Genomic DNA, 12,404 nt, shown 5'->3' with positions numbered 1-12,404 from the left:
CCCTGGTTCATCTCCATGGCCTCTTCCCTTATCAACAGATTTGTACTTTTGTGCGGTGTTTAGAGGGGGGCTCAGCTGGTGTGTTTTCCCTCATAGCACATGTTGCTTTTCTTGGTTGTTGGAAATGCCTGGCCTACGCCCAGTATTGGGGTGGTCCCAACTGTCCCTCAGCTGGATTAGTGAGTGGGCAAGCAGAGGCTGGCATTGGAGCTGAATTGATTAATTAATGAATATATAACATCCCAGACCCACGGCTGAGCCAACTGCAAGCTAGTGGGCTAGCAAGAGGGTGGACAGATCTCTAGGCAGGAAGCTGGGGTTTTCTTCCTGGACTATTCTCCAAGGTCACCATTCTTACAACAGAGGGGAAGATATTCTGGGAGGAAATAAGTGGATGGCTAGGAAGAATGATCCATTATGTAGTAAGAACAAATTCTGCTTTCCTCCTTGGGAGGTTTTGAGACATTTCTGTTAAGATGATTAATTAAGACTAAATTCATTAACAGCGCCAGACACTGAGGGTTCCTTCATCCTATGGATGTGTGTTGAGAGCTTTTGATGTGTCTGGTGCCAGGAGGGAGTCAGACCTGCAAGGTCTCTGCTTCCCTGGAGCTGGCACATCGAGTGGGAAGACAGATAATGAAGCCAGGAAACAAATGCACGTGTGACCTGGTGCCAGGGAGAGAGGCATGATGCGCTAGGAAGAGAGTCGCACCAGGGCATGAGGCCAGTGGGGGCAGGGACAGGCCAGGGGCTGCGGGGCTGTGTTAAACAGGCGGTCAGGGAAGGTTTCTCTGAGGAGGAGACATGTGGGTACACATCTGGTGTGGAAGATCAGAAGAATTTCCCACAGAGCGGGTGGTGCAGGGCATAGTTCTCCAGGCAGAACCAGCATGGGGTGTTTGAAGAATGCAAACGAGGCCAGTGCAGCTGGAGGGTTCCACAGAAATGAAATGGGTGCAGAAATGGAGAAGCAAGCACTCTGCGATCCAGGAGTGTGATCTAGCAGGTAAGCAGATGTGAATGCAACTAAATGATAACGCAGCCTTATATATGAAATGTAGTAGGGTATATGTGATTCAGAGCCAGCCCCAGATGAGACAGAAGAGGACAGAGGAGGTGATGAATGAGTTGGGTTTTCAAGGATGAGTAAGAGTTTGCTGGTCTTCTCCATTCTCCTTGGCAATATCTGCACAGGGTAGCCTGAGTCCAGGACTAGAAATGGGTAGAGTACTGGATAAATGGCCAGGTTTTGGGATCCAACATAGCTCAGGTCTCGGGTTTGCCGTGTGCCATCTCAATGACCTTGTACACATTGCTTAACAACTCTGAACCCCCATTTCCTCATCTGGAAAAGGGGATCCTGACTACACCTCCCACTTGTAGGGATCTGCGGAGGCTGAGAGGAGCAAAGGCAGAGAGCTCTGCAGGAGCCTGACAGTAGGGCTCCCAAACAATGGAGGGCTTCACTCCTGGTTTACCACATTTGTCGCCAGGGTACAGGCAGGTCCCTCAATCGAAGACACTAAGATTTGGGAGAAGATGTGGGGAGATGGACATGTGGCTTTGGGTGGAAGTGGGGTTTGCTTCTTGAGCATGTCAGTGTTGAAGGAGAGGCTGTGGATGACTGGTGGCTGGAGGCTGTCCCCAGCAAAGGCTGGGTTCCCTTTTTCTCAAGAGGTGAGAGAGGACACAGAGCTGCACTCACCAGGGACTGCTCCTCTGGGCTCTGCCCTGAGGCTGAGGCTGTCCTGGTCACCCTCAGGGCACCAGCGTTCCCCAGCCCCTGCGGGGCACTTCCCTGCCTGCTCTGATTTGATGGTGAGAGGATCTGGATCTGTGTTCCCAGCAAATCTCATGTTGAATTCTAATCCCCAGTGTTGGAGGTGGGGCCTGATGGGAGGTAATTGGATCATAGGGGTGAATTTCTCATGAATGGTTTAGCACCATCCCCTGGGTACTGTCATTGCTATTGTGAGTGAGTTCTTGCGAGATCTGGATGTTTAAAAGTGTGTGGCCCCTCCCCCGGCCCTTGCTCCTGATCTGGTCTGTGATGTACCTACCTCCCCTTTTCTTTTGCCTCGATTGCAGCTTCCTGAGGCCTCCCCAGAAGCCAAGCAGATGCCAGCGTTGTGCTTCTTGTACAGCCTGCAGAACTGTGAGCCAATGAAACCTCTTTTCTTTATAAATTACCCAGTCTCAGGGATTTCTTTGTAGCAATGTGAGAAGGACCTCATACAGATGGTCACAGCAACCCCTTGCAGAGGGCTTTGTGACTATTTTGCAGAAGGGAAAACGGGCTCAGTGAGGAACCCTGGCCTCGGAGGGCAGCCCTTCTTCCTTCCTTCCTAGGGGCAGAACTCCTGAGGAAGATGGGGAGCCGACATTTCCGGGTCTTCCTCGCTCTGGTAACTAGGGAAGATGTCTTTATCTTCCGAGATGACTTTCAAGGCTGAAGCATGACTGTCAATTTCGGCAGTAAGTGAGGGTTGAGGAAGCAGTGCAGGTCAAGCTTTTTCTGAGGTGGTGTCTATGTAAAAGGCAAAGTTTCGCCTTATGGCAGCACTGGTGGGGCCATATTGGAACCTGCCATACGTCACTGCAGCTGACACACAGACCTAGACACCCTGAGACGCCCACCTTCTGGGTCTCCCCTGAGACTCCTTTGTTTCAACCAACTATGAACAGAGCCACAAGCTCGCTCTGTCCAATCAGGATGTGCGTTATTAATCCTTCGTTAGCAGAACCACCGGGAGCCCCTCTTCCAACCACTGAAATACGTCTCCCACTTGGCGGTAGGGCCGGATTCAGCAAATAAAAATACAAGATGCCCAGTTAAACTCGAGTTTGCATGGGGCTGTACTATACTTCTACTAAGAAATCACTCACTTGTCTGAAATTCAAATTGAGCTGGGCATCTTGAACCTTTGGTGCCACCCCACCCTCAGTGAATTTCTTCACTGGTCCATGCCCCATGCTCAGCAAGTTGAGACATTCACATACATCAAAGTCTATTTTTAGTTTTAAGCTCTGGTGGTCTTTTTCTTTGTTTTGTATAACCTTCTCCATTTTCCTCACTCTGGGGGTTGAAACCCCCTCCCTCTGATATATGAAACCAATTCATGAGCCCCTGGCAGACACAATTTCTTCAACCTAATATTTTTTTTTCTGGCAAAATTGTTATTCCACATAGATTTCCAACAGGAAGAGCGGAGAGAGAAAAAGAACTGCCGTACTTGCTGACTACACGTGGGAAACTAAGAAAATATTTACAGCTTGCAGAAGGTTCGCCATGTTCCCATGTATTAATATTTTTGGCCCTCTCTCAGTTCTCTGGGACAGTTTATTTTTTATTTTTTTCATTTTGCTGTTGCTTTATAAAACATGTCGACAACTGGAGCCAACCGCTTCTTTTTTAGTTTTTAAGCTTAAACAGCTTTCTTTTTTATTTCATGATTTTTTTTTTTTTAAACCAAAGAATGCTTTGTGCCGTGAGTGGTTTCTGCCAGCCTGCGTGCCTTTCTCACAGCACGGGTGATCATTACCTCGACTGCACAACAAAAGCATGGAGGCTGGAGCTGAAAGTGCCAATTTGCAGGGAATGTATTTGATGGCTTAACTGAGCTTCAGCTTAAGGGACCCAGAGTTTCTTCTCTTTTCACACTCATTATGCCCTCTTTAGTCACAGCCCACGAACTCCCCTCCTGCTTCACAAATAGTCTCCACTTCACACACCTAAAGTAACAATTAGCATCACTCTGTGGGTCTTATTGAAGAAGAACAAAGCTGCACCCCTCCTGCTGCACCCAGGAAGTTCCCTCGTAAGCCTGCCCTCTATTTGGCCTAATTATCCAATGCTGCCCCAATGAGAGGCTGCGCACCAAGCTGAGGGTGGATTTCATCCTGCTCCCTCCTCCTGACATCTCTGAAGCCAGCTCTTAGGAGGTGAGAAAAGCCCAACCCCTGTGTGAAGAGATAGTCAGCTGGTGCCAGGGGAAAAGAACCAACTTAGATTTCCAAGTGTGAATCCCACTCTGTGGTCCTGGCCATTGAAGGTGGGAAATGCCTGGGAGCCCTCTTCAGGTGCCATTAGTGGTGAAGGCGGAGAGGGTATTCTGAGCTTTGGCAATGGGCAGCCCGTTTCCATCTGCCCTGAAGTTTCCATGCCTGGGAAGGAGCCTGGCTGGAAATGTGGACAGTCGGGGAATGGAGCTTTTGCCTCTGAAAGGTTAGATGTAGGTTTCAGTCACAAATACTGAACTTGACTGGGAATTTAAGTGCAGTAATTTTCTAGGATTCCAGACCATTTTACTTAACTGGGATGGCAATGGGGAGGACTCTGTGGCCCATGGAGGGTCAGACAGAAGGTTTGGAAAGAAAACTGGATCATTGGGTAGAAGTGGGAGGAAGGAGGTTCTTTTCCATAAAATTACAAAATCCATTCATTCGTTTACTCAACTGGGTGGCACTAGCGAAATTTGTACTCCTGTGTACATGGTTGAGCTGTCAATCTGATGATCACAGTAGCAGAAGTAATAGCTGAAATTTATTAAGCACTTTCAATAACAAGTAATTCCCAAGCGTCATTGCATTTCATCCCCATCATAGCCCAATGACGTAGACTATGATCATTCTTATTTTGCAGAGGGGGATGTGGAATCAGAGAAGTTGAGCCACTTGGTCATGGTCACACAGCTATAAAGATGGAAACCAAGGTCCAGATGCCCTTAGTCATCAATAAGACTAATTTCAGGTATGCCTGGAATATATCCGTCTAGGCCCCTTAGATGGATAGTGGACAGGAATGTGTCATTTCCCAAATAACAGTCTCAACAATTTGAATGATTATAGAGAGAGTGAATGGCATTGCTATTTTCTGTGTTTTCCCACTCTCTCTCTCTGAGACTTGAGTGAAAGGTATTTCAAATGAAAATTTTTGGGTATTTGTTAAGGGCCTACTGTGTGCCTAGCTCCCTGTGTGGTGTAGGTCAGAACACAGAGTGAACAATGGGCAAGGCTGTCCCCGAGTGGGTGGTCTGGGGTCAAAGTCTCACTCCAGGCCCTACCACCTGGAGAGTGCTCAGCACATAGTGGGCCCTTGGTGGGTACCTGCTTTGTCCAGTGAAGGCTGTTCTATCCATTCTGAGGATGGACACTTCACCCAGGACATGAAATGGCATGAGTGGTTAAGAACCGTGGTCTCCATCTTCATGGCAAGGAGAGCTCTTTTCCTATCACGGACGTGGAGACGAGACCCACTGAGACACTGTGTGTTTCATCTAAAAGGCAAACGGATTTGTGGATTGATCTCTTTCAGCAGCCTTCACACCCGTGTCTGGGGATACATCTCTTTGAGACTCCTATTGTTCATTTTCAGATAACTTCATATAAAATGGATTTTAAATGAAAGCTTGGGGGCTCTATGAAATCCAGAAGGCTAAGTTGGAAATATCTATTATTTCAGAGATTTGCTGGCACTGTGATTATACAGCAGCTCCGTACGTGCCAGGTCTTTTAAACACAGTTAATGAGAATCACAGCTGCCATGGCTCCTAGTTCCTGACCATCTAATCATTGCAGAGGATTAGCGGGGGTGCTGGGATGGGAATGTGGGGGGACTTCAGCAGGTACAGATTTGAGGGGCTGTGATCTACAGTCAGTCTCGCTGACCTGTGGAGTTTTTTTTCCCTCTGTGATTGGGAGAGAGAGAGAAAAAGAGAGTGAGCAAGTTGAGATTCTTGGGTTTATGAATTTTTGTGATGCCTTGACACTGTCCATGATAGAAGAGAGGTCCAGAGCTCCAAGCTCTTGGGGTTACCTAGACTCACCCAAGGAAGTTGCAAGTCCTCCTGGATCAGAGGAAATTTGGAACCTCCAAGAAGAAAGGAAGCCAGCTGCTAGTCTCCCAAAGACCCCCTGTTGAATATAAGAACCCTACATTTGTCCTGCTAATCAGCTGGGCCTTTGTCCTAGCTGGGTGCCTTTGAATGGCTTTGGTCTGGGAGGGGCACACTGTGACCTGTTCTATATAGGTGCCTCTGGCCTGGAAAATGGGCTGGGAAGCAACACTGGAGGTCGGGGCCTAGATGGGGGTTTGCTGATGTCTAGATGCGTGGTGATGAGGCCCAGGCCAGAGAAGTAGCATTTGGGTTGGAGAGAAAGATACAGGGGATATGGGAGAAATGAGGAGAATGTGTCAGCCAGGACTGTCTTACTTGAAAGGGTTAGATAGTCAGCTCAAATCAGTTTTGCATGAAGACAGGGAATCATTTAGCTCTCATGTTTGAAGAGTCCAGAAGCTTCAGGTAAGGCTGCATCCAGGGGTTCAAGGGATGCCATCAGAACCAGGTCTTCTTGACTCTGTGCTCCCCTGCACTGGCCCATCTCAGGCAGGTCCCTCTGGGGTGGCTGCTGGCCGCTCCAGTCTCCAAGTTGGATGGAGTTTGCTGTCCTCCCCGTTGCTCCTCTGCACATCTCAGGGTTTGCTCTGACTGCACTGTTGTGGGTCTTGTGCCACCATGGTCACCATGGTCAGAGGACAGAAGCTGACGGACAGACTGGGGCCCCGCGGCCACTCCAGCCACATGGATCCAGAGTGAGGCACGTTGGTTCCTGAAGAGACAACCAAGGTGCAGCAGGCAAACCTGTGTTGCTGGGGTGTGGAGGCCTGGGGACGTTGGCCGGGGGTGAGGGGGTGGAATCTATGTCATGGGTGGCTCTGAGGTGGGACCAGGGGCTGGGGCTGGATGCCATGAGTGGAGCCTCCCGAAGATCGGGGCAGACAGCACAACATTTGGACTGGATTAAGGCAGAATGGCTCCGTGGCTCTACCTGAGGTGGGTTTCCCTGATTTATAGATGCGCAATGATCTGACTCTCGTTTGCCTCTAACTCAGCTGTCACTTCCACTTTATCTCGTATTTAAGACCCTGTCACAGCACGATGCGTTCACTGCTCCTTGTTCAGGGAAAAAGGGTGACCCAGTGCAATTTTGCTTTTATCTCCTGGGACAATCGGCTTTATCACGCTGGCCATAATCAGAACAGGTTTTACAGGAAAATATATATCTTTTTCTTTTGAGTTGAATGCAGAAGATGTTTTGTTGGTGAGTCCACTGTGCTGGGGGCCTGTGGAAACCTGGGCTCAGGGCTGTCCTTGGTGGCACTGAGACAACCTGGCCATTCAGCTCAGTCGTCCAGCCCACTCCCGATCCAGTGTGGGAGGCTCGGCCCGCCTCTGGCCCTTTGCTGGTTCTTCCCAAAACCCATTTTACATCCACATGGTCCTCACTCTTCAAGACTGACCTTGAGTTCCTGGAGTTCACAGGGTCCCCTGTTGTCCTTGAGGCCTCTGCTTGAAGGGAGGGGCAGCCCCGCCTGAGCCCCACTCCTGTCTCTATGTGACTGTGTGCCCAGGGAAGGCAGCTCCACCTTCTTGGTTCTGCTTTGGCCCCAGTGAAGGACCTGGGCTCAGAGGACCCTTGGGTCCCACTGCTCCTGGCTCTGGTCTCTCATCAGGATGCCCAAATAAACAGGATGCCCCCGCGGGAGCCCTGTGGCCGAACCAGGCGGGGACTGCCAGTTGTCACTCATTGTCCAGATGGCTCTCTGCCCTGGCCATGCTGGCACTCCTGCTTTAGAACAGATGTTCTGTATCATCCCCTTCATTGTCCTGTGATAACATTCAGAGATAATATAATGCCCTAGCTAGGAAATCAAGGAGAAGTAAGAGGGAAGTAATATAAACTAAGAAAATAGAATGAAGGGCATGGAATCCTCCAGGCTTTGCTATATTAAGAGACAAGGGGGGTGGGCAGGTGGCCAGGCCTGTGGGTGGGATTCCCCTGACTGTGCCATCCCCAGACTGTGCCACCTCGTGACTGTGCCACCCTGACACTGTGCCACCCCAGACGCCGTTGACTCAGAGTAGAGCATATTGGCCACTCAGCTACCACAGTGACATTGCTGTTGGTGATGTGATTTTGTGAAACAACTCTTGGTTTTCACTGAATGCATCCAGCAGTTTTATTTCAGAGAAACTAAAGCCAAATAAAGTGGCACAGCAAACACTGTGTATTTTTATGTGTGAGAAGACCTTGTACTTATATGTGAAAGGGAAGGTGGTTCCAGGCTTAGATAATTTGAAGCAGGATTTTCACTGACAGGCACATCCAGTGGGTTATTCCCAAGTCCTTGGGGTGGGGACTTTGCTTTGGGGTCCTGACTGACTTGTATGTTGTCGGAAAGCCTTTTCCCTTGCACACCAAGTGGTGCTAGCATTGTGATAATCCCCAAACATCTTCCTACCCAACATTTCTAAAATTCTTCCCCAAACCTGTTGAGAACCCTTGCACGTTATATTCAACACTCACAGCAGTCCCGGAGTGGGGGTGGATATTTCTGCTGCCAGCTTAAAAAGAGACCTAAGAGGGGAGCAAAGATTCTCTCTTGGTGTTAAAGGCACTCACAGGCTGGGCAGGTTTAGAGTCTTGTGACATTTGCTAGTAAGAATCAGCACTTCTAAGCCCAATGCACGCATGCATCCAATTATTTATCAAACACTTGGTGACAGCCAACATAGATCAATCAGCACCGGCTCTGCTCTCAAAAGGCAATTATAAGTGGGCGGACTGGGTTGAATGGCGCTCCCTCCCCCAACTCCTCCCGACTGGAACTTGTGAGTGTGATCTTATTTGGAAATAGGATCTTTACTGATGTAATTAGCTAAATTAAAATGAGGTCATACTGGATTATCAGGGTCCTAACCCAGTAACACGTCTTTATGAGGAGACCATGTGCAGACACAGAGACACAAGCACACAGGGAAGAAGGCTATGTACAGATGGAAGCAGAGATTGGAGTGAGTCTGCCACAAGCCAAGGATTGCTGGCAACCCCCAGATGCTGGAAGAGGCTGGGAAGGATCCTCCACTGGAGCCAATGGAGGGAGCATAGCCCTGCTGATGCCTGGATTTTGTACTTCCAGCCCCAGGAATGTGAGGGAAGAAATGCTGGGTAGGAAGATGTTTGGGGATTATCACAATGCTAATTGTGTTGAGCCATCCAGTTTGTGTTAATTTGTTAGGGCAGCCCTAGCAAACCAATTCAGGGGCACACACATGGATACTAACACTCACACTACAGACTGCTGAGTGCCTGGACAGAATCTCATGGGCACAGTGAGAAGGTGCCCCTGGTCCAGGTTTCTAAATCCAGGAAATCTTCCTTGAGGCAGGAGACCTCAAACAAAACACACAAACCAAATGCTCAGCGTTAACAGGCTCTGGGAGGGATGTGACCAGCCTGTGAATGGTTAGACAAACTCTGAGACTGGAACGGTCCTGGCTCAATACGCTCTGACCTCCCCCAGGAGCTGAGGGTGCAGCGTGGAGGAGGGGCTGAATGTGGTTTGATGGCTCCACTGGGGGGTCCTTCAGCCTCATGAACCTGGCTCCACACCCTAGCCCTGCCAGTCCCTGGCTGTGAGCACTCAGGCCAGCCCCCTAGCCTCTTTATTGGCTTTCCCCATAACATGGGCATGATAATGGTACCCACTTCAGGGCTCAGGGAGGAGCCAGCGACTCGGTGCATGAAATGTCTTAGGACAGAGACCAACCTGTGCTATGGGAGGGTGGTAGCATCTTCTCGAGCAGAGAGGGCCACATCCCCACCAAGCCTCATGTGTGTGAAGTGCACGGGTTCTGTTTCATGAATGGGTCTTCCCTGAAGGTACAAATATTGGAAACAGGAAGGATAGAAAGACTGAAAGATAGAGATGTTAGGGGAGAAATGCATGACTGTTTGCTCAACAGGTTTGGGGAGATTTTAGAAATGCTGGGTAGGAAGATGTTTGGGGATTATCACAATGCTAGCACCACTTTAATTTCCAAGGGGAAATTAAGCAGGACTGTGAGATTTCACCTGCCTTGGGGATCTTCCCAGAAATATCTGCCTGGAACGTTGCGACTCTTCCTAGGAACCTGCCCAGCCTGGTGCAGAAAGCATCTCAATTTTCACTGGGCTCTCTTATGCAATTCATTTTACTTGTAAAATGGCAGACATTATTTCTCTGTAGAGCTTCCCCAGGATACAGGGATTTCAGAAAAAAATTCTAGTCTGGGAAAGACTAGAAAAAAGCATTGGCCTTTTCTATACAGGATTGCAAATTTTAGTTGCTGCAGCCCAAGTTAAAGTAGAGCCAAGGGTTCTTCATCCAGGATCGTCAATATTGATTGGGCACTTACTGTGTGCCAGCATCGTGCACCTGCAATATTCTGGAGTTTTAAAATGAATCCAAGGTGGACATTATCCCATAAAGCAGATGAGGAAACTGAGGCCCAAGATGGCTGTGCTACTGGCCCAGGACAGCTGATCACTGCCTATAATGAAATCTAAAATGTCTTTGGTTATTAGATACTATTGCCTTATGTACCATAAAAATACCATGGCATGGAAAGGGGGCTTGCATATCAGTACACTTAAAGTTGACTTTGCTGCAGGAAGACTTGGTGGAGAAGTAGCCAGGCACACATGATCCCTAGGCTCTTGCAGCTGCATGGGAGGTGTGCAGGGCTGGGCAGAGCTGGATGCGGAGCACCTCAGAAAGGGCTCAGGCAGAGGATCCTGCTCTGTAATGTTCTACCCATGCATAGGGATGGAGGCCAAGGGATGTCTAATCCACTCTTAGTGACCTTGTAGAGCAGCGGCCTCGTGCCCAGCAGCTGGTGTCAGTCTGTTCTCCCTGGAGACAACTCAGTCTTGTGGAGCTACCTCCTTGCTAACCTCGCAAAAGAGGGAGAAAGTGAACCTCCCAGGCTATCCAGGTGTCTGTCATCACTCGGGCCTTTAAACCCAATATCCATCAATCATTCATGAGTTGCATCTCAATCTCAGAGAAGTTAAATTGTGAAATAATGTGTGTTTTAAAATTAGTGAAATAAAGAGTTCACCCCAGGTCTGGTGAGACAGGCAGCCTGTCTCTAAAGTATAAAGGCACCCACCCTGGCCAGTTGCCTCACTGGCCCAGGAGGGCACCTCCCATCTCTCCCACTCTTTGCTCTTCTACCAGATCACATTGTTGCAACCTCTCGGTGAATTTCTGGGCACCCTCCTGGGCTGTGACTGAATCTCTTTCTCAATGGGCTGCTAGTGGTGACAGTGAGTTTCAGGGTCTTAGTGGCAGGGGAGTGGGGATGATGGAGGACAAGACCCCGTGGGAGGTGCTGGAGATTGGAGGATGGTGATAGCAGGTGCATGAGGAATTGGGCCACGGAGAGGGAACACTCGGTGTTTGTGGTTGCAGGTATGGTCAGGTGATCACAGGTGGCTCTGGCAACTTGGCAGCCTCCTAGAACCTCAGCTTCCTAACCAGAGAAGTGTCAGACACCCTCGCTGTCATCAGTTCTGGAAGCTTTAAAGGTGCACAATTCTGTGCTTTGTCCAGTTCAGTTCACAGTAAAATTCATTCATTCATCCTTTCATTTATTCATGCATTCATTCACAAATATTTGTGAGTGTCACTCGTGCATGTACAGCAGCAAGCAAGTTAGCATTGTCCCATTGTTATGAATCTTTCTTTCTGCCAGCCCCAGTGGGTGGTGGGCCCCAAGGGGTACAGGGGGTGATGAGGGAATGGTGGTACATATGCCCTACCCTGAGACTCCAGGGGCTCCTGGCCTGTGGGGTGGATGGTGGTGTCCAGTTCCACATGGACATTGAAGGAGGGGCCCACAGCTTCCTTGAGGATGTACCCTATCCTGGCACAGCTGAGTAGTCAAGGGGACGTGCTGCTGTATCTGAGACACAAAGGATGGCGACTAGGTGGCACTGGCAGAGGGAACCATGGTCACAGGCACTGGGGTGGGAAGTAGAGAGTTCATACCCCCTCCCCAACCTGCTCAGCTTCCACCCGGCCCTGCATGGCTGCACAACCCCTTCCACTGCCCTCCACCCGGCAGGGAGGGCTGGACAGTCGTGAGCTGCCTGTGCTTGCTGAGGGCAATATGTTTGCTCTTAGGGTAAGGTGGAGTTTCTCACGGTGGACACAGGCCCTGCCTGGGCTGACCCATTTACCTTGCCTCTCCCTTCCACTCTCTCAGCCCTCCTCACAATCTGTGCTCCTGCCACACCGGCCTCGTTCCCATCTAGGAAACACTTCAGGCAAACTCCCACCTCAGCGCCTTTGCACTTGCCACCCCTATGCCTGGCATACACTCTCCGTTTCTTCTTCTTCCCTTAGAGTACAACTCTGCTGTCACTTCCTCCAGGAAGCCTTCCCAGACCAGGCCAGACGCTCACCCCACTTCTGTGCCACCCTGTCCTCTTCTGACAGTGTGCCTTCCTAGCGGGTTTTCACAGCTGAGTTTTCACAACACGGAACTCTCAGAGTCCAGGACAGTGATGGCTCT

This window comes from Macaca fascicularis, chromosome 10, assembly GCF_037993035.2.
Source record: "Macaca fascicularis isolate 582-1 chromosome 10, T2T-MFA8v1.1".
In the NCBI taxonomy this organism is placed as follows: domain Eukaryota; kingdom Metazoa; phylum Chordata; class Mammalia; order Primates; family Cercopithecidae; genus Macaca; species Macaca fascicularis.
Note: the sequence above shows the minus strand (reverse complement) of the source record.